This window comes from Pleurodeles waltl, chromosome 3_1, assembly GCF_031143425.1.
Source record: "Pleurodeles waltl isolate 20211129_DDA chromosome 3_1, aPleWal1.hap1.20221129, whole genome shotgun sequence".
Lineage (NCBI taxonomy): Eukaryota > Metazoa > Chordata > Amphibia > Caudata > Salamandridae > Pleurodeles > Pleurodeles waltl.
This window is the reverse complement of record NC_090440.1, coordinates 545,565,921-545,586,878: the sequence shown is the minus strand read 5'-3', so window position 1 is coordinate 545,586,878 and position 20,958 is coordinate 545,565,921. Positions and strand designations below refer to the sequence as shown.

Here is a 20,958-nt window from a genome sequence, read left to right as displayed (position 1 = left end):
CTTCTGTCTGAACTCTAAGGCGGTGATTCTAACCGCGGCGGGCGGCGGTCGCCGCCCGCCATGCGGTTACCGCCAAATGACTGCGGCGGCCATTCTGGCTTTCCCGCTGTGCTGGCGGGCGACCGCCAAAAGGCCGCCCGCCAGCACAGCGGGAAAGACCCAGCAACGATGAAGCCGGCTCCGAATGGAGCCGGCGGAGTTGCTGGAGTGCGACGGGTGCAGTAGCACCCGTCGCGAATTTCAGTGTCTGCTAGGCAGACACTGAAATTCTTTTTGGGGCCCTCTTACGGGGGCCCCACGGCACCCCCTACCGCCATCCTGTTCCTGGCGGGAGACCCGCCAGGAACAGGATGGCGGTAGGGGGTGTCAGAATCCCCATGGCGGCGGAGCGCGCTCCGCCGCCATGGAGGATTCTCAAGGGCAGCGGAAAGTCGGCGGTACACCGCCGACTTTCCGTTTCTGGCCGCGGCTGAACCGCCGCGGTCAGAATGCCCAGCGGTGCACCGCCAGCCTGTTGGCGGTGCTACCGCGGTCATTCGCCCTGGCGGTTTTTACCGCCAGGGTTAGAATGACCCCCTAAATCTTCCGACCAAACTTGCATGTGTGGCCACTTTTTTAGTACAAAAGATTGTTTTTGCTCTGTAGCGTTACAGAAATGTAAATTTTATGTATTTATTCGATTTATCAATCAACAAATTTAATTACTATTCTTAATGGCAAAGCAGTTCTGAAACCTCTAGCAATAACTGAAATCGCAAGGTTAGTAAATGACACCTCACTGATCATAGATAAGTAAAAATTATTCAGAAAGACAGGAAAGGCAGTTTAGTTATGGACAGGGAAAGAAAACAACAAGCATTGGCATAGCCAATAGGTCTCGCCTATAGGACCTTATGAGAATTTATCCATGCAGCACACAAGGCAAACACGAATGAAAATAGAGATGATGCTGAACAAAAATGAAAATATAGTGAACTCACCAGTTGCTTTTGAAAAGTGCATGGGGTATTTTCAGCAGGGGCGAGAAGGGGACTCTGGAACGAGAGAAAAAGAGGTAGAGGGGTTGTGGCCGAGGTTTGGGAGAGCGCGACAGGAGGCTGTGATAACAGGGTCATTGTTTGGAAGTGAGCTGTTTGTCCTAGCGTTGAGGGTTGGAGGCCGGGCCCATGTGGCGATTGGCTTGATATGTTGCAGTCAGATAAACAAAGGTGGCTGTTTGGCGCCAGTCTCTCTGCTATGTGCTGCTGAGTGAGCCTCCTTTGTGTGGCTGACAATCTATCTCTTTTTATATGCAAATCAGAGAGTGTAAGTCGAAACAACATGAAACTCAAGTGCACTCACCAGTTGTTTTTAAACAAACACAAAGTGGAGTGGAACAAAAACAAAAGTATTGCTTTAGCCAAAAATGGGAGCCCGACATTAACATTACGAGGCGTTTCGGGGAAGGACAATGATACATGTTACTAAGGCGCTAACAAGTACTGTGACGCGTTAATTGTTTTATTAAGCACAGAGACGCCCTTTAAAAGAGTCAGGGGAGGCAGAGTGTGAAACAATCTTTCACAAAGCTGTCTCTTTGACATAACTGTGTTGAGGATGTGGTATGACAGGGCTGCAAACACTGGACCTGAGGACACGAGCTTGAGTCTCTGTGTCAGCTATTCCCATGCCTGAAAAAACAAGCACGTTATAAAACTAATTAAATAAAATAACCCAGTACAAAAATGCTATTGGTGGGAGGAATCATACTTAAGTTTGTGCAAATCAATCGTCGACAGTCAAGCTCCTCCAAGGAAGAGATGCCCAAAGCTCCTTCGCAGTGCACAAATGAGTCATGCATTTCAACCCTTGAACGAGGGGAGGTCTGCACACACTCTTAGGAGTACACCGGTGGAAACAATGCATCAATTATTCATATAAATTCCAGAGGGGCAGGCACATGTTCGTGCTGTTTCACGCACACTTCCGTAGTACACCTCGCACTCATAAAATAGCCCGTCAATATGAAAGTAAACAGACACAGTCATAAAACTCCGTTTGGACGAGACGGGATTCAGGGCACCGACTTCAGATGGATGACAGAATCAAAATTTTGAAAAGTAGTGTGCCAAAACTAAAACATATGGCCAGTAGCGAAAGGATCCGTGTAGCAGGGGAGGCTCCAAGGTAGGTACAAAACAGCCAAAAGGCAGGACAAATATAAGTATTCACCAACTAAACCAAAGGAATTTTGAAAGACAGACGAAACAACCAATTAAAAGCAGTAGCCATGTTAAAAGCCCACAGAGGGAATACAGCATGTCTCAAAGACCCACAACATTCACAAATGTCAATGTTTTATACAATACGTCTAGTGCAAACTCATTAGTAAAACAGCATATTTACAGTTTATTGTGTATGGGTAAAGCTTTGTAATATGCAATATTGTGCAAACAATTGTGGACAGTGCCTGCACTCTCCACCAATTAATTGTGATCACACGCATAAGGCAGTGCCTAATTTGAGACAAAAAGTGGGATACACAAACATTGAGTAAGATGTATTTTATTTAGAACCCTGTTATTTCACTATGGTCACAAGGTTGGGCAATAATTAATGATTTGGAATCAGACTGTCCAGGCATTTCGTAAAGAGATTGTTATTCAGTCCAAAGAGTGGTTCAAATCAAGGGCAGTAAAATCTGTTAAGTTCCAACAACATCTCAAAAGGACAATAAGGCAACTTATGGGCTTCACAAATGCACATCTCACAGGACGTAACAATTATCCTAAGTTCAATAATATCTCCAAAATAAAAAAAGTCTTTCACCTTAGGTGCTGGAATAGGAATTGGCATATGGTTGCTTAACATCCACAAACTGAATGGTCCCTTCAGAAATAAGTCTAAACCATTCTATCCACCTACCATCAATTTTTATGCAACAAATTCAGTCTAATATGCAGCAGTCTTCTCTGACTAATTATCTTCAAATAATCACTGTATCCACCTTTGAGATGCATTAAAATGTACTGTTCAACTGCAACACAGATTCATTCCAAGCAACACGTTTCGCTCCTGACACTTTATTCATATGAAACTGCCCCGGAGCATCCACTCTCAAATAAGCACTTTCATGCCAATTCCCAGTATTCAGAAATGCAGCTCAGACCACCATTGTAGCTGGAGACAGCACCAGGCCTACTGTCCGTATGTATAATCATGATGGCCTTCAGAGAACCCCCCCCCCCCCAACACTGTGAGGAGTTCTGAGCATGAGAAGGAAGAATCGCTAAATGGAAACTGGCTACACTCATGGACGGAGGTGCTTTGTTTGAGAAACCTGCTCCTGGTGAGCCTGGCCGATGGAGCATAATTTGTGTATACAGGCAGCTCAACAGTCATTGCAGCACTGAATAACTCCAAGATGGCAGTGAGGAACACCTCTAGAGTGCTCCAAGCACTCTGTTGGTGGCAGCAACAGTAAGGAGGACACCAACTTCACACACATATGCTCATACAACAATGAATGAAGAGATTCACCAGTACACATCTTGTTAACATCCAGAAGCAACTGCATACAGAATTCAGTGGAACCCTTGTCCTAAGGAAGACCCTCAAACCCAGTCCCAAAGGACTGAAATGCATCAACAATTATGGAAAGGTGTGGCCAGATAACAGTGTTTACATTTACTGCACACGTTATTAATTTGAGACGGTGTTGGAACTTACAAACTTTACTAGTCTTGATCTGGCCCCATCCTTATACTGAACAAGAATCTCTACAAATGTTCATAACCCCGTCATGAAGGCAGTGGATATTGCTTGTGTGCCATTATGAAGAGATGCGGACTCAAAGTTCCTGTGACTAAACTAGCACGCTATGGGTATAGATGTAACTATAAAAGTAAAGACAATAGTGGCAATGAAAGTGATTAATAAGCAAAATATTGTTTTTAAAAAAGGAACTGCAATATTGTGATAGTATTTCATTAATTCACAAAATAAAATGATGATATCGATATCTGGTAATCACCCCCCGCCCTTCCCCCAAGCTAAGCTTTCTTCGTGCGAAAAGTGGCTGTCTGAGTTACCTTAGATGGCTTCTGCCCTGTATAACTTAGCTGAACAACAGATTTGTTGTCTAGATAGCTTCTGAACTAGGAAATGGTCGCTCTCTGTTTTAGTTATGATGTCCCCAAGCTGATAAGGACTTTATGGCTCTGCGGAACCGGTGGCCTTAACTAGGAATGCAGCACGACAAGCATCAGGGGTTAGGCTAACGCATTTTAGTGCGAGCGTCCGCATCACCGCACTAAAATGCATTAGTCATGCATACTGAATACCCCATAACACTGTGGGCATCACAAGGTGTTTCAAAAACTGCAGCCTGCACATGGCACTCAATGTATGCACTGCTGCCCTCAGCATTGGCTCTGCTTGGCAACAACAATAATGGCCAGCGTGTGATACTCGTTGCTATAGTGACGCACACTTCTTTTTAGGATACATTATATTAGCAGACAGTCTGCTAGATCACCAATCGGGCAGGGCAGGTAAATTAACAAATGAACATCAAGCGTCAGGTCCAGCCTCACGTGGATCCGACACCTTCTGCATTTTCATGTGTCCATTCTAGATGGTTGGTCTAGGGATGCAGGAATTGTGTTCGCTCCTCAGCTGTGTTCCTTTAAACCCAGCAGTCAACAAGCGCTGCATCCGTCGATTGCCCTATAGTGCCTAGATGCTGCTGTTGGCAGGTAAGCGGGTGGTTCAGTGGGCAGCGTGAGTGCCAGCGCTCAGCAGCATCATGCAAAGACAGGGGCATCAACTGACTAGCACCAAATGCTGCATAGGACCTGCTCCAAGTTCGCAGATACCCAACACTGAGCAGAGCTATGTTGCAAAGAGGCCTCCATGTTGTGCTGTTCAGTCAAGAGTACTTTGGTGCACGCCTGATACAGGGACAGGCGCTCATCAACATTTATAACTGAGCTGCCACCGGAGAAGGCTCAAGTTTGAAGAAGCCCGACGACCAGTAAATACACTAGGCACTACGAGATGTTCAGGGAAGGATAGATTCATGGCCCGGGCTTAGAACTGGATTACAGCAGTATAGTATTAGAGGCACTGGGGATAATGCAGATATAACCATTTGGTAGTTTTTGAAAACTGTTTTACACCTGTTGCAGTCTCTTCTGATGCCACAAAAGTACATCTAAGCCCTAAATTTCTTTACACATTAATATTATATAGGCCAAGAGACCATATAAAAATAAATAAAATTAAAATAAAAAAATAAAAAGTATAACATTTCCAGAATACAATCTGCTTTTGTGGATACTGCACATTTATGCATGGCAGTAACTCACCACGGTCCTGATTTGTCGTAACATAATGCTGCTGCCCAGGCAGCAGTCAATAATTTCAACTCCTTGCACTGGAACAAGCGTATATTCAACTGGCACAGCAACCGGAATCTAAATCTGAATGATGCTTTAGAAACATTTATTTGTATTGCTGTTAATAAGGAATGTGATTACATACAAATGGAGCTGTTCTAAATCGGCCTTACCGTGAGATGGTAAACAGCCACTCCACCAGTGGAAAAGTGCAATTTTAATCTGAGAAATATAAAGCACTAACAATTGTAAATGAATGACTGGGGGTGTCAGTCACACAAGACAAGGTCACCTGCCAGAAATCTCATGACAGTAGGAATAATGCGCTATGAAGAAGGATTTATTTTGAATGAAGTTCCAGTGATCAGACAAATTAATTTTAAAAACGCATATTGATGAATTTAGTTGAATGGTATTTAAAAAACAAACACTGGGACCTACAAACAAAAAAATATATACAGGTATAATTAAAGATTATATCTGCCATGTGGCAGCTCATAACTCCCATGTAAAGGCTTGCTAGCGCTCACAGTGCCTTCTACACAGCTCAGGTTACGTCTGCAGTGCAAGAGTGCCTCAGTTCCGCTCAAACTGTCACACTTAAGGTAATGAAATGCCACACGCAAGTACGATGAGAACACAGAAATATCACTCCGAGGCAATCTGAAAACTTGGCAGCTATGGGGATATTAGCAGCAAAGCTCAACTGAAGCTACCAGAAAGCTTCCTCATACGTGTCTATACTAGGCTTAAATACACTTTTCTGATTATTTAAGAAACACCAGCTCTCATGATAAAATGCACGAAGAATATGAATTTTGTTGCACTTTCACAAATTTCTATCACACAGTATATATTACATTAATACATATACATGAATAATTGAAGCACTATCAACAATATAAAAGCAAATGTTATACATGTGCAACTAATGCTTAATCTAGCACATGTTTACAAATGAAAAAAATCCACTCAGATACATAAATATACAAAATGCAATTGGGACACATATGCATAAAGCACAAAGTTTTAAGTCAATAGGATAGCCAAAAAATCCATAAGTATTAGGGAACGGTTTTGTTACCACTTGACAATGCAACTATGAAACGAACAAGTATCTAGAAAATAATATTGCTAAAAGCATGACAAAGTTTGCTTTAAAACTAAAATGCGTCAAAATAGAATAATGTGATATGATGATGTTCAAAAGTGTACTTACAACACACAAATTCCGAATGTGGTTTTATCTGGGTTTCTGGAAAAGGAAAAAAAAAAAAAAAAAAAAAAAAAAAAAAAAAAAGGTAAACATAAGCAGAAACAGAGCCAGAAATTAAGTTTTGTTGGGCGTTTTTAAAAAGGATCACTTGTACTTTTATTAGCTTGCAACATGGTATTTGTGGGCTTCTTATGTATGAACGGGCTCACGTTTGCGCTCGTGTTCAGGCTCGCGAGCGTTATGAATTAATTGTAGTTCTGTGTTCCACTATGCTGGAGCCATTTGCATAGAACGTTGCTCAGGCAGTGGAAAGCTGGAGTTGGAGTTGGTTCTTCTGCACTGTGCCCCAGAAATAAAGTATTACCTTATCTTAATACTGCCTCCTACATTACTACAAATTGTGACAAGCAGAACTGAGGCACAGCAGGAACCATCATGCACGTTTATCAATCAATCAATCAAATCATTTGTAAAGCGTGCTACTCACCAGTTAGGGTCTCAAGGTGCTGAAGGGGGGGGGGGGGGGGGGGGGGAGGTCGGACTGCTACTGCTCGAATAACCAGGTCTTGAGGCATTTCCTGAAGGTCAGGAGGTCCTGGGTCTGTCGTAGGTGGGTGAGGAGGGTGTTCCAGGTCTTGGTGGAGAGGTAGGAAAAGGATCTGCCGCCGGCTGTAGTTCAATGGATGCGAGGGAAGGCGGCGAGAGCAAGGCTGGCGGAGCGGAGTTGGCGGGTGGGAGTGTGGAAGGTGAGTCGCTCGTTGAGGTAGGCAGGGCCCGTGTTGTGAAGAGCTTTGTGGGCGTGGATGAGGAGTTTGAAGGTGATCCTCTTGGTGATGGGAAGCCAGTGTAGGTCTCTGAGGTTGGCTTGGATGTGGTCGCGGCGTGGGATGTTGAGGATGAGGCGGGCAGAGGCGTTCTGTATACATTGTAGTTTCTTCTGGAGCTTGGCTGTGGTTCCTGCGTAGAGCGCATTGCCGTAGACCAGTCTGCTGCAGACGAGGGTTTGGGCGACCGTTCTTTTGGTTTCGGTGGGGATCCGTCTGAATATCTTGCAAGGCATGCAGGGAGTGTTGAAGCAGGAAGATGAGACTGCGTTTACTTGCTGGGTCATGGTGAGCGATGAGTCTAGGATGAAACCTAAATTGCGTGCATGGGTGGTGGGTGTTGGTGCGGTTCCTAGGGTGGCGGGCCACCAGGAGTCATCCCATGCGGAGCGGTTGGAGCGGAGGATGAGGATCTCTGTTTTGTCCGAGTTAAGTTTGAGGCGGCTCTTCTCCATCCAGTTGGTGATGGCATGCAGTCCGTCGTGGAGGTTGGTTTTGGCGGTGGTGGGGTCCTTGGTGAGTGAGAGGATCAGCTGGGTGTCGTCGGCGTAGGAGACGATGTTGAGGTTGTGGGATCGGACGATGTTGGCGAGCGGTGCCATGTGGATGTTAAAAAGAATTGGGCTGAGAGACGATCCTTGGGGAATGCCGCAGATGGTCTTGGTGGCTTCCAACAGGAAGGGAGGGAGGCAGACTCTATGAGTTCTGGCGGAGAGGAAGGATGTGATCCAGTCCAGGGCCTTGTGGTGGATCCCAGCATCGTAGAGGCGAGCGCAGAGGGTGTGGTGGCATATGGTGTCAAAAGCAGCTGAGAGGTCCAGGAGGATGAGGACCGCGGTTTCGCCTTTGTCGAGCATGGTCCTGATGTCGTCGGTTGGGGCAATGAGAACGGCCTCGCTGCTGTGGTTCCTATGGAATCCGGATTGGGAGGTGTCCAGCGTGTTGCTGTCCTCTAGGAAGCGGGTCAGTTGGCTGTTGATCTTCTTGATGACCTTTGCCAGGAAGGGAAGGAGGGAGATTGGTCGGTAATTCTTGAGGGCTTTGGGTTTCTTTAGTAGGGCATCGACTTCGGCGTGCTTCCAGCTCTCCGGGAAGGTGGCGGTCTCAAAGGAGCTACTAATGATCATACGGAGTTGGGGGGCGATGGTGGGGCTCACTTTGTTGAAGACATGTTGGGGGCAGGGATCAGAGGGACATCCGGAGCGGATGGTGCTCATGGTTTGGATGGCGTCCTCATCATTGATGTGGGTCGCGGAGAGCAAGAGGTTAGTGAGGTTGGTGGTTTTGGGGGGGGGGGGGGGTGAGGAGTTGAAGCTGTTGTGGATTTCTGTGATTTTGCGATGGAAAAAGGTGGCAAGGGAGTCGCAGAGGTCTTGCTCTGGGGGGGGTGGCGGGGTCGATGGAGCATGATCTGGGGTTGGTGAGTTCTTTGACGATGCCGAAGAGCTCTTTGCTGTCGTGGGTGTTGTTGATCCGATCTTTGTAGAAGGATCTTTTGGTGGTCTGGATGAGCTGGTCGTGCTTGCGGATGGCTGTCTTGAGGGCGGCGTGGTTGCTCTCTGTTGGTTCGAGGAGCCACTTCTTTTCGATTTTCCAGCACTCCCGCTTGGAGGCTTGAAGGTCGGCGGGAGCCAGATAGCCTTGGTGCTGGTGCGGTTGTTGGAGGATTTCCTGAGCGGAGCGAGGGTGTTGGCGCAGTTGTATATCCAGTGTCTGAGGTTGAGGGTGGCTGTGTTGGGGTCGGTGGCGCGGCCCGGGTCAGGATGGAGATCAGTTAGTCTTCCGAGATCTTGTTCCAGCTGCAGTGGGGGATCTCTTGTGGTGGTGGTGAGTGGCGGGTTTCTGGAAGGTGAAGTGGACGCAGCGGTGGCCTGTCCAGTGGAGTTCGGTGGTATGGCTGAAGGTGACGTGGTTGCTGACGGAGAAGACGGGGTCGAGCATGAGGCAAGCGGAGTGGGTGGGCGTCGTGACCAGTTGTTTGAGACCGAGGTTGTCAATCAGGGGAGTGGAATTGCTGTCGCTGGCGTTCGAGGTCTGTAGAGGCAAGGGCCTGGGTGCTGATTATGTCGGCGAAGGAGTCACCGGGGGCCTGTAGACAAGGGTTCCTCTGAGGGTGGTGCTGGTGTTGATGTGGATCTGGAAGTGTAAGTGTTCAGCGGCATCGAGGGTGTCATTGGTGTTAGTTGAGATTCTGATGGTTTCCTTGTGGACTATGGCAATACCTCCTCCCGGTCTGTTGGTGCGGTCTCTATGGGTAATCTTGTAGCCTTCGGGGATGGCTATGGCGATGTCAGGTTCCGAAGAGGGAGTCATCCAGGCTTCGGTGAGGAAGGCGACGTCTGGGGAAGATGAGGTGAGTAGGACCCAGAGTTCGACGGCGTGTTTGTGGACGAAGCGGGTGTTGAGGAGAATGCAGCTGAGGAGGTTGTGTGAGGTTCTGGCGTGGTGCTTGGCGGCAGGTGAAGCTGCAGGTCCGAAAGGAGAAGGGTCCGTGGGTGTGCCTCGGGGTGGCTTGGGCGCAGGCGGTGGAGCGGCCTGGGTTGAGGGGGTGGAGCTCGTTGGCACTGGAGTAGTGTCTGGGGGCGCGGAGCAGGGGGACTGGCGCAGTGCGGTCCAGGCATGGACGGGCGCAGACATGCTTGCCTCTGGCGTGCCAGCGGTGTGGCCACAAAGCGGCCGCCATTAAGAAGGGGAGGTGGGAGGGAAGAGCAGCTAGGAGGCGGGAGCGGTGAACGAATGGGGGCTTTAGGGGGCGGGGGCACAGGTGGGAAAGAACGGCTTTAGAAGAGCCGAAAAAAGGGCAGAAGGGGCGCAAAGGCACAAAAAAGGAAAAAGGCTAAAACAGGCACAGAAAATGGCACAAAACAAGGGAAAAGAGAGGAAAACAACTAAACAAGCACAGAAAATGGCACAAAAACAAAGACAGATACAAAACAACACACAATACTTACGGAAACCCACTAGACACCAGGGATGAGGCACACGCGGGTGCCTGTGGGTGGTGGAGGGCCTTTAACTCGCGGCAGCAGCGAGGGTGGGGTAGAGGGCACGGGCACAGTCTGGTGGAGCTGCACGGCTTGTGGAGCGAGCTCTGACCTTAAGAGCAGGTCAGAGGACAGAGTTGCCTCAGTTACGGACTTACATGGATGTGTGGTTGGATTCAAGAGACAGTACAAGTCTAAATTTTCATGTGCCGTAATTGCGGACCTACAGTTGGATTCAGTCAAGAGTGAGTGATTGCCCAGACATTTGGGAAATAAATTACGTCTGGTTGCTCCATGCACATTAGGCCAGTCGTCTGACCGCGCGCTGTACAGGAGTTGGAGCGGAGCGTGCAGAGTGCTGACGTCTGATTACTAAGCGGCTGCTTGGCAACCGGTTAAGCTGTGTCTGCGAGGAGACACAGCAAGACGCTCCCAGCATTAATGGTTGCTTGGCAGCAGTCTACCTAGCTGCTGGAACACGACACACTGTTTTACATGCGTGCGTTCTAACACCGTGCAGAAAGAAACTCATCAAGCTGGCACAGTAACAGCTGAGTGGTATACCTCACGCTGATCTGTTATTCAGCGGATGGTGATGCGCCCACCTAATTTATGCATGCTCCACTCATCAATACTGCAGATTTTTCTGTATTATCACAGCAGTGATGCGCACACCTCATTTTAGCGCACAAGCAGTTGGGATTTTCACCACAGCATAGCTGGAGTTCCACAGCGGTGATGTGCACACCTTGATTACTGCACAAGTTGGTAAATTTAATTTTGTTTTTTTAGTTGTATACCTTATACAACTAGAGAAACCTATTGTTTTTCAGTGGTGATGTGCACACCTGACATACATGCACATCGTATTGTGTACTCAGTTTATACCAAGACGTAAACGTGTTTATAAATGGTGAAGATCGGACAGTGGATACACTGAACTAGACCATTTATTAAAATGAATGCTCAAAGCTTCAGCCTTAATCCTCCGCAGCCATTCTGCTCCTCAGATACTGAGCCCACTTAAAATGGATGGAATGGAAGGAATATTTTATTGATTACATCCAAGCTATTTATATTACTTGAGAAATGCCTGATCAGCCTAAAAAAAACGATCCTTCTGCATTTTCTGGGTCTAATGGGGCTAAAGATATTTTCTCGCATGTCTAAGACATCTGTGGGAGGGGTGTTAATATTTATGAGGTGGCTTTGAATGAGTTGGACAAACATTTCACACCTAAAGTATGCATAGGCATCAATCATGTATTTGTAAAGCTCGACTTGTCACCCGCAAGCGTATTCAGGCCCTGGGGATCATCTCATTCAAAAAGCCAGCCTTTGAGCCCTTTCCTGAAGTGACTGAGTGAAGGGGTGTAGCTGGAAGGAGAAAGCATTCCAGGCCTTGATGGAGAGAAAGGAGAAGGAGCATCCTCCAGCTCAGCAGAAACGGGTGTGAGGGATCTGTGCGAGGGGCTGGTGTGCAAAGCAGAGGTTCCTGCTGGGGTGGTGGAAGTGCAGACGCTGGTTAAGGTAGGTAGGTCAATGGTCATGGAGGGCGTTGTAAGCGTGGGTGAGGAGCTTGAAGTGACATCGCTTCAGACCAGGAACCAGTGGAGGTATTTCAGGTGCTAGATGTGGCCTCTCTTGGGCAGGCTGAGAATCAGTCTTTCTGCGGCGTTCTGTATTGTTTGGAGCCTATGCAGGAGTTTCGTGGAGGTGCCAGAATAGAGTGCTTTGACGTAGTCCAGGTGGCTGGTGTTGAGAGCTCGAGTTGATTGGGAGACACTTGAAAAAATTTCTGAGCGTGCGAAGTGTGTGGAAGCAGGCTGAGGTGACGGAGTTGACCTGACATCTCATGGACAGCTTATTGTCTAGGATGATACCGAGGTTGCTGGCGTGGTCCTTCAGCGTGGGGGAGGGGCTGAGGTCCGCCGGCCATCAGGAGTTGTTCTAGAGGGCGAAGTGTATGTTGAAGATGAGAACCTCTGTCTTGATTGTAGGTGAATGGAGATTCTCCCTTATAAACTATTCTAGCGATAGTAAGAAAGGCTGAAATTTCTGAGAAAAATGCCGTAGCCTTGAAACAAAATGAGAAAGAAGCTGTTGCAGTGAACAGGGTGGTAAAAAGTAAAAGTTATAGTACTAAAATAGTAATTTACAGTTCAAGGACCAAAGCAAAAGGGAAACAAAGAGCTAATAAAAGCAAGTGTTCTAGGTGTGACATCAGAGATCATTTGGTTCCAGTAAAAAATTGGCCGGCACTCAATCAAAAGTGTAGGAACTGCAGTATCAAAGGTCATTATGCAAAGGTATGTAGGAAAAAAATGTGTTCAGTGCATACATGAAGACATTAAACATAGCAAATCTGATCTGGATTCAAAAGATTATAATCTTAAATGGTGAAGGATGTTGAAGAAAAACTGATACTGAATAATAGTGACAGTGTGTAAAGGCAAACTAGAATGTTGGATGAAGATTGGTGGGGTAGGGATTATTATACACGCTGATTCAGGTTCTCCCTACATCATAATTGATTAGGAGGTCTGGAAAGAAAAGTTTGTGGGAATTATTGGTGAATTCTTACTCGAGTCAGATATAAGCCCAGAAGGTTTTGGAGGCAATAAAAATGACATGCTGGGGTTAAGATGGCTTACAATTATGTTCAAACACAGAACATCACAGGGAAAACTTTATGTAGCAAAAAGAGGACCTTTTGTACTGGGGTGGCGTGACCAAAAGGACTTACATATCACTTTGGATCCGAATAGCAAGGAACAAGCCCTGATTGTAGAGGAGGAACAAATATAGGAAAGATTTTATTTAAAAAAGTTTCCTACATTACTTTAAAAAAGAACTGAGTAAACTAACTGGTTTTGAACATAAAATTAGGTTAAAAGAGAATGCTTGCCCTAAAGTACATAAGGTTAGAAACATAGTATTGCAATTAGGGAAGATGTTTCTAAGGAACCGGAGAAATTAGTGTCATTTGGAGTAATTGAACGAATACAGACATCACAGTTGATTTCTCCAGTGGTGGTTGCTTGGCGCAGTAATGGCAAGATTAGATTATGTGTCGACTTACTCCACCTAAACAACAACATAATGACTGACAAATGTCCCTTTCCAAAAAGTTATGAAATGGTCTCTTTGTTTAAAGATGCTCATTGGTTCTCTACCATCGAGCTGTCATCAGCATATCACCAGGTTCCCGTGACATCGGATTTAAAGAAGTACACAGCTTTTTATTACTAGAAGCCAAAGGGTTAACTGTAGAATTCTCAGAATGTAAATTTGCAGAAAAAAAGTGTAACATACCTTGGACATGTGATTGATGAATCAGGAGTAAAACCAAAAACGTCTTTGGTACAACCCATTAAGAATGCAGCCACACCTAAATCGAAGTATCGTGTATGGTCCTTTTTGGGACTAGCGGAATATTGTGCCAAATTCATACCAAACTTTGCAGAAAAATATTACAATTGTGGACAACTTTAAAAATAACAGAGCAAACTTGAGTGGTCTTGACAATGTGAAAGAGATTTTGCTATTATAATGGATTGTATTACAAGGGTAACCGACTTAAATAGTTTTAACTTGAGTGCTGAAACCATCATCACAACTGATGCCAGCTACAAGGGTTTAGGTTCTATGCTAGCACACACTGATGGTGGCTGTAATGAAAAAAATATACCTTTTACTTCTAGATCCTTAACTCCCATCAAAGAGAAATACCATGCTATAGAGAAGGATGCCTTATCCTGTGCATGGGCTCTAGAAAACATTTAAGAGCATTTTGTGGGGTAAACCTATAATAATTAATTGCAATAATAAACCATTACTAAGACTACTTGCTACAGAGGGTACAGTTAACACGTCAGCTAGAACAGCTCGAATTTCAATGTGTATGCAGGATTTTATCTATAAGATCATTTACAAACCTGAAAAGGATAACATAGTAGCAGATAATTACCCAGGATGTGTTTACAGATGGAGGAATGTGAGGATGAGAAGTGGAATGAATGTCATGTGGCACTGATACATGATAGTGGTATACCTTCTATAAAAAGAGCAGACTGGCAGAAAGAATGTAAAGAAGACGCATTATTACAAGAAGTGAGTGAATATATGAGAAATAGGTGGCCCACTCAGAAAGATTTATCACATGAGATCGAAACCATTTTGGGAAGTATGGAACGAACGTTCTTGTGATAAAGGTGCGATCCTGAGAGGTGAAAGAGTTGTACCACCCCTCAACCTTAGGAATAAGGTACTACAGTTATGTCATGAGGGACGTTTTGGCAGAGGACGTACCAAAGCTGTTGTGAAGAAGTTGTTCTGGGGTCCGGAAGTGGATTTGAAGATTGAACACATGGTCAGAGAGCACAGGGAGTGTTCCAAAGGAGATAATTCACTACAGACACTTAGACCTCCAATAAGCAAGAAACATTTGCCACAATAATCCATGTGAATGTATTACTATTGACATTATGGGGTGGATAGGACCATCACAACAATAAATTATAGTAATCATGGATCTTTTCTCAAGATGGCGGGTGGTCAGAGTAGTACAGTCTGCTAACACAAATGCAGTATTGATATTTTTTAGATAAGGTTTTTAGTTCGGAGGGAATTCCAACTACCATCTTGAATGATAACAGTGTACACTTCAAACCCATTGTACTCAGACAGTATTATGAAAGGACTGGGGTGAATACTCTGTCCCTTTACAACTTAAGGGACAATGGCATGGTTGAGTGCTTCAACCGTGTCATTAAAGCTGCATGTATAAATAACAAGGATATGGTAATCCAATTAATGAAAGTGGTATGGGCATACAGAGTTACAAGAAACTTAGCCACTAAATTGTCTCCTTTTTTAATTATGAGGGGAAGGAACCCCAGGACCAAATATAATCCGGGATGGTTGTTTAGTGAGTGTATGGAACCTTGGTCTGTGTAAACGGTTAGAGATCTCATGGAAAAGGGATATCAGAAAAGCAAAGCTTATTATGATTCTCAACATAGTACCAAAACCGTAAGTATTAAAGTTGGTGATTGGGGTTGCATTAAAAAAAAAAAAAAAAAAAAAAAAAAAAAAAAAAAAAAAAATCAGGAATTGTAACTAAACTAAACTTCCATGTACCAGAAGAGGTAGTAGAAGTGATGCACAATGCCATCCGTTTAGCCAATGGCAAAATATGGAACCTGAAACGCGTGGCATTGTGTAATGGAAGAGGCTGGACGGATGAGGAACTGAACAAGAGAGGATTTGATTGCTTAGAATTCGACAATAGCAGAAACGTACTAAATCGGATGATAGTTACAAAGGAACTAGTTATTCTGAATGCCAAGTTTCACCTGGTGAAAAAAGTAATGTAGGAGAGGAACCTATACCTCAGGAAAAGGTTTAGTCTCCCACAAAGGATGAGGGGGTGGTGGAAGAGAGAGCAAAGAAACCTCCTAAATTGTTGGAGGACTATATTCAGGATTATAAATGAAGTGTAATTTTATGTTATTATATTGTTTTGGTTTTATTATGTTGTTTTGTTGTTTGTTTTCCTTTTCTCTACTAGTATACTGACTAATGTTACGGAGTTATTTCTGATTAGGTTGGAAAGGTTTTGGGGAAATGTATGTCTATGTTACAAATAAAATGCAATTTGTTGTCTGTTCTTTGTTAAAAGAGAGGGATGTGTGTGGGTATATTATGTATGAACGGGCCCACGTTTGTGCTGGTGTTCAGGCTCTCATGTGTTATGAATTAATTATAGTTCTGTGTTCCACCACGCTGGAGCCGTTCGCATAGAACGTTGCTCAGGCTGTGAAAATCTGCTGTTGGAGGAGACCAGTTAGTTTCTCTGCGCTGTGCCTAGGAAATGAAGTATTAGCGTATCTTATTACTGCCTCCTCCATTACCACAGTACTCTACCTACTTGTGTTTTTTTAAAGGTGAAAACAAACCGAACAGCAGAGTAAAAGTAAAAAACAGTAGCAGGTGAACTAGATTATTTACAAGGAGCTACAGGAGGTTCTGCCACTAAATATGCGAAACAATATCAGGATCTTGTTTTCATTAACACGCATTAATTACGTTTAAACTACAAAAGTTAAAGTAGGTTAGGACATGGCTTAACAACTTCAGAAAACTTACTCAAGTACGAGTAGTTCATGGTGTGCTGCTTTCACTGCATTCTGCTGCTTATAGTTTGACATTTTCAGCATCCAGTCCCCGAATTCAAACACAAAACAACGGGATAACTCCATCACATTTTTCTACTCATGGATCAGCACACTAAACTGTCACACGAGACATGCAAGCGTCACATACTTAATATATTGTATTTATTCCTTTACTGCCACATGGAAACATGCCGCGTCTTGCGCTCAGCCGTGTCAGTGTAAGAAACCCCTTTACACTGATCAATCCAAAGGTACCAGGCGTTCATACCGCACAATGTGATCACCTATAGAGTACTTACATGGGCCGTCAGTGAATTCAGGCTAACGCACCTCTTCTGTTATTCATTTTAACAAACGAGTGCCGAAAACATTTCCGGGTCGCATGAAAACCAATCCTACCGTTGAACATATCCCAGCAGTCGACAGATGGCGGGCAGTACAGCTAATGTGTAAACTAACCCAGGATTTGAGCATGTGGGAGCAACCTCAGCCAATCCTAGTGCGTGACGCCTTTGGCGCGAGCTTTGTTCCTTAAAGTCGGTGTGAGCGTTGCTTTGGTTTGGAGGTGTCTTTGTTGGGACTGAGATCAGTTTGTGCGAAGTTAGGCACGTACTTGGGGTGATGGGCTATCGGGCTGGGCGTGTTAGGCTAGGCTTCTGCGGATGGATATTCTGGATCGGTGGCAAGTATAGAGGAGATGGCGTGCAATGCTAAGCCGGGCCGGCTGTTGAGAGTGAACGATGTTGGAGCCTGCCACGCAGGGTATTATGTGGACAGGCAGCCCTCAGGGTCTCAGAGCGGATAGTAATTTAAAGCTAACAGTGAAATGGGCTATTACCTTGCCCTATAATCATGGCCTTAACTTTACAGACAAACCTACTGATCGATTTCTGAACAATGAATGTAAAGCACATAAAGGTAATCCGTGTCAGCGATTAGTTCCTGTTTATATTTATTTAGTATTCTATTCCGTAGAAGTGGCTGTTATTCCTTGGGTGCTGTTTCTGTAGCATTTTTTGTATGAAGCTTATCGCTCTTGTGAAGTTCATACTTTAAACCGAGTCGCATTAATGTGTTAATGGACTACGATTGAGAGTTTAGGAGTTGAGGTTGAAGGCAGAGAGTTCCTCACGGTGCCTGCCAGTCTCTGCAGTGGTCAGTCGTGCCAGTGGACAAAATATTGAGACATTTGAGTAAAAAGCAGGCTACGGCAAAGCCAATAGGCCTTGCTATTGGCTTGACCAATGTGTTCAGCCAGGTTGTACATCAGCGTGGCTGCTATTTAGCAGAGCTGAAAATCTGTGGCAGAGTGGTGTAGCGTGTCATAAAGGGGAGTGGCGTTGACTGAAGTGTCATATAGCGGTTTACAAAGGAATGGCGTACCGGATTAAAGTAGTGTTAAGGGAATTCCATAGTTTCGTAGAGTGAATAGACTTTCAGTGGGGTAAAGTGTAGTGACAGAGTGTAAAGGGGAGTGTTGTAGAGTGAAATGACGTAGTGGAGTGGCATATGTATGGTGTGGTAGCACATTGCCATTACAGACAACACGTGTTCAATTAAAATGACCATTACCTTTGCACTTACAAATGTTACTGATAACACTACAAAGTGTAAAACAAAATTGAAACGTTTTCATATTATTTATAACAAACTAATTGTTTTTACTTGTTTATCTTATACAACTAACAACCATTGACAGCTCCAGTAGTCCTTGCTTGTTTTTGGTTGATGTGTTATATATCTTGATGCAATAACAGAAACCACAGATAAGCAGTAAAATCAGTTGGTGGCACACTATGAGAAGTGCAGCCTTTTAGTTTGTGTTTAACCACACTCTTAATTACATAGGCCAAGACCCACTTACAGACACCAGTTTTCTCATCCCTGTTAAAGTCCTACTGTCACGGTCTGTTCACAATTGATAGTCCTGAATTTCTTTTGGCTACTGCCCACATGTCCTGGGGCTTAGACCAGGCATGGCAGCCATACGGGACACAAACTGAGGTGCTCTAGGAGACGATGTGGTAGTTCTGTAAAGCACGTGGTATTTCTAGCATCAACTAAAACTGGATGCTAATTTTATTTGACATTGGTTCAATTCACTTCCTGCTGTGTAGTGTTCTAGTTTATTCCTAGAATGCTCGTGATGCTGACTTGGGGAGATTCCACGTTCTATGTCGTGCAGTCTCCTGAAGTCAGTTGATCCAGAGCCTGTCCCTGAACGGACCTGTTCTTCCGTCCTTACTTCTTAATAAAGGATTGTACCTACCCGGCTTGTGAGAAGCAATTACTTCAATTTGGCGACGAGGATCCATACCGACAGCGTCTTTGTCAGCGTTTTCATCTTTTGGATGCTTCTCCACCGCCTTTTTTGTACCTTGCTGCTGCCTTGGGGGCTGTCGACCTGGGACGGAACGGTTAATGTAATTATCTTCGTTATATTTTGTTTTTGGGGGAATTTGGAAATCCTTCCTCCGTGCGCTTAATCCTTCCTCCGTGCGCTTTTGTGCCCTGCCAGGCCGTTGGTGTGCGCGCGTCCTTCTTTCAACAGACGCGCACGCACTACGCGCGTCGCCTGGGCAACGCGACGCTTCCTCTTCAGCGAGTTGCCTTAGCTACGAGCACGCTAAGGAGACTAACGCAGCTTCCGCTAGTGTCTCCTTCGATCTCCAAGGCAGGTTACGTGTAGCACATAAAGTGTATGATTTTGAATCTTGTGGATTTCGATTTTGAATCGTTTGGATCTCTGCTGACCTCTGCATGTACTGTTTCTTCTGCCATCGTCGTGTTTTCATGGGGTTCTACAAACTGCACATTCAAAACATCGTTAGCCTTTGAACATTATTAGCAAAGGAAGAGACTTGGATATTTAAAAAGATAAAAAAATAATAATAATAATAATAATGAAGAGGAATAAATAAAATTAACAGGAAGGAGGGACGGAAGGAACCAACATTCTATTGTAAAGGGTTGGAACAGGTCCGAGAAGGGAAGGATATTATTATTTTTTTTTAAATTAATTAGTATTATTTAGTGGCATTGGAGGTCATTGCGTGTACCTTACAATTAGCCACTAACATGGCGCAGGCCAATTTTACAATTGTTCCCCCGCAAACTTTTTGGGCAATGGGCAATTCCCCACCTATCAAGTGGTTAGAATGGAAAGACTATTTTTTAAATTATTTAGCTGCCATTGATGTGGATAACAAAATGCCTGCAGAACAGAAAAAGAGGATCCTGTTGCATTCTTTGCGTCCAATGGGTCTAAAAACTTTTAATAAGATGCCCAAAAATGCCATAAGCGGTGATATTTGTTTTTTTAATGCCGCTATGCTGGATCTTGACAAGTATTTTTCTCCAAAAGTTTGTATGGGAATTGTCCGCTATAAATTTTTCCAATGAAAACAGGAAAAAAATGAGCTTGTGGATGACTATGTTGCGGACTTAAAGAAACTTGCTCTGGACTGTAGATTCCGAACAATTCATGATGAACTTATTAGGGATCAAGTAGTCATGCATTGCGGTAATCAATCGATTCAAGAAAGACTTTGGATAAATGGTGATTCGCCTCTGGAAGACATCTTAGCCATTGTAAGGAAAGCAGAGATCTCGGAAAGAAGTTTAAATGAAATAAAATCTACAGGGAAAAATGAGGACGGCATTTACAAAGTGTTTAACCGCAAACCTGGAAAAAAAATTCAGAGTGGGGAAACTGAAAGGAAATGTTATAGATGTGATAACAAGGATCATTTGGCTCACTCCAAGTTGTGCCCAGCGTTAAAATTAAAATGCAATAAATGCGGAACAGTGGGCCATTTTGCCAAAGTATGTAAAAGTAAAAAGAAAATAGTTAAGTGTATTTATGAAGGTGATTATACGGCAAAGAGTGACACGGAGGAGAAAAATATGGATTCCAGGGTAATGGATGAGGATAAAAGTTTCATACTCAATATAACGGAAGTAAACACTAAGGAAAAACCAATATGTAACATGGAAATTGGTGGAGTACCAGTTACAATGTATGCTGACTCTGGATCACCGTTCACAATCGTGAATGAGGATGTGTGGAACAAGTCCTTTGTAGTGAAGATTGGCAAGCAACTTACTCCGCCAGATATTCAGCCAGAGAGGTACACAGGAGAGAAGATAGACTTGTTAGGTTTTAGATGGTTGGCATTCTCGTTCAAGAACAGGAGTGCCAGAGGAAAGTTATATGTTGCTAAGAGGGGACCGTCTGTTCTAGGGTGGAAGGATCAAGGACAGTTGCAGATGATCCTAGATCCTAACAGTAAAGAAAAAGTGTTTATGGTAAATGAAGAATGCTCCGTGACCGCTGTGATGGAGGTCAAATTTCCCAAAGTTTTTCACAAGGGTTTG

The 20,958-nt window shown here is 44.4% G+C and overlaps 1 protein-coding gene across 8 annotated transcripts in view; it reads right to left on the bottom strand.

Annotated features, from left to right (window-relative positions):
• The window catches only part of TIPIN (TIMELESS interacting protein), a 125,779-nt gene extending 108,786 nt beyond the window's left edge, over nucleotides 1-16,993 (bottom strand). For 2 of the 8 annotated variants that reach the window (XM_069222893.1, XM_069222888.1), the window contains exons 1-3: nucleotides 16,881-16,987; nucleotides 6,598-6,633; nucleotides 981-1,034 (exon numbers count right to left, since the gene is read on the bottom strand). The gene's annotated coding sequence lies outside the window, so the exon portion shown is untranslated. Of the gene's footprint in view, nucleotides 1-980; nucleotides 1,035-6,597; nucleotides 6,634-16,880 lie in introns of all 8 variants that reach the window. The other 6 variants (XM_069222891.1, XM_069222887.1, XM_069222890.1 and 3 more) reach the window with 4 other exon arrangements.
• Nucleotides 16,994-20,958: the final 3,965 nt, after the last annotated feature.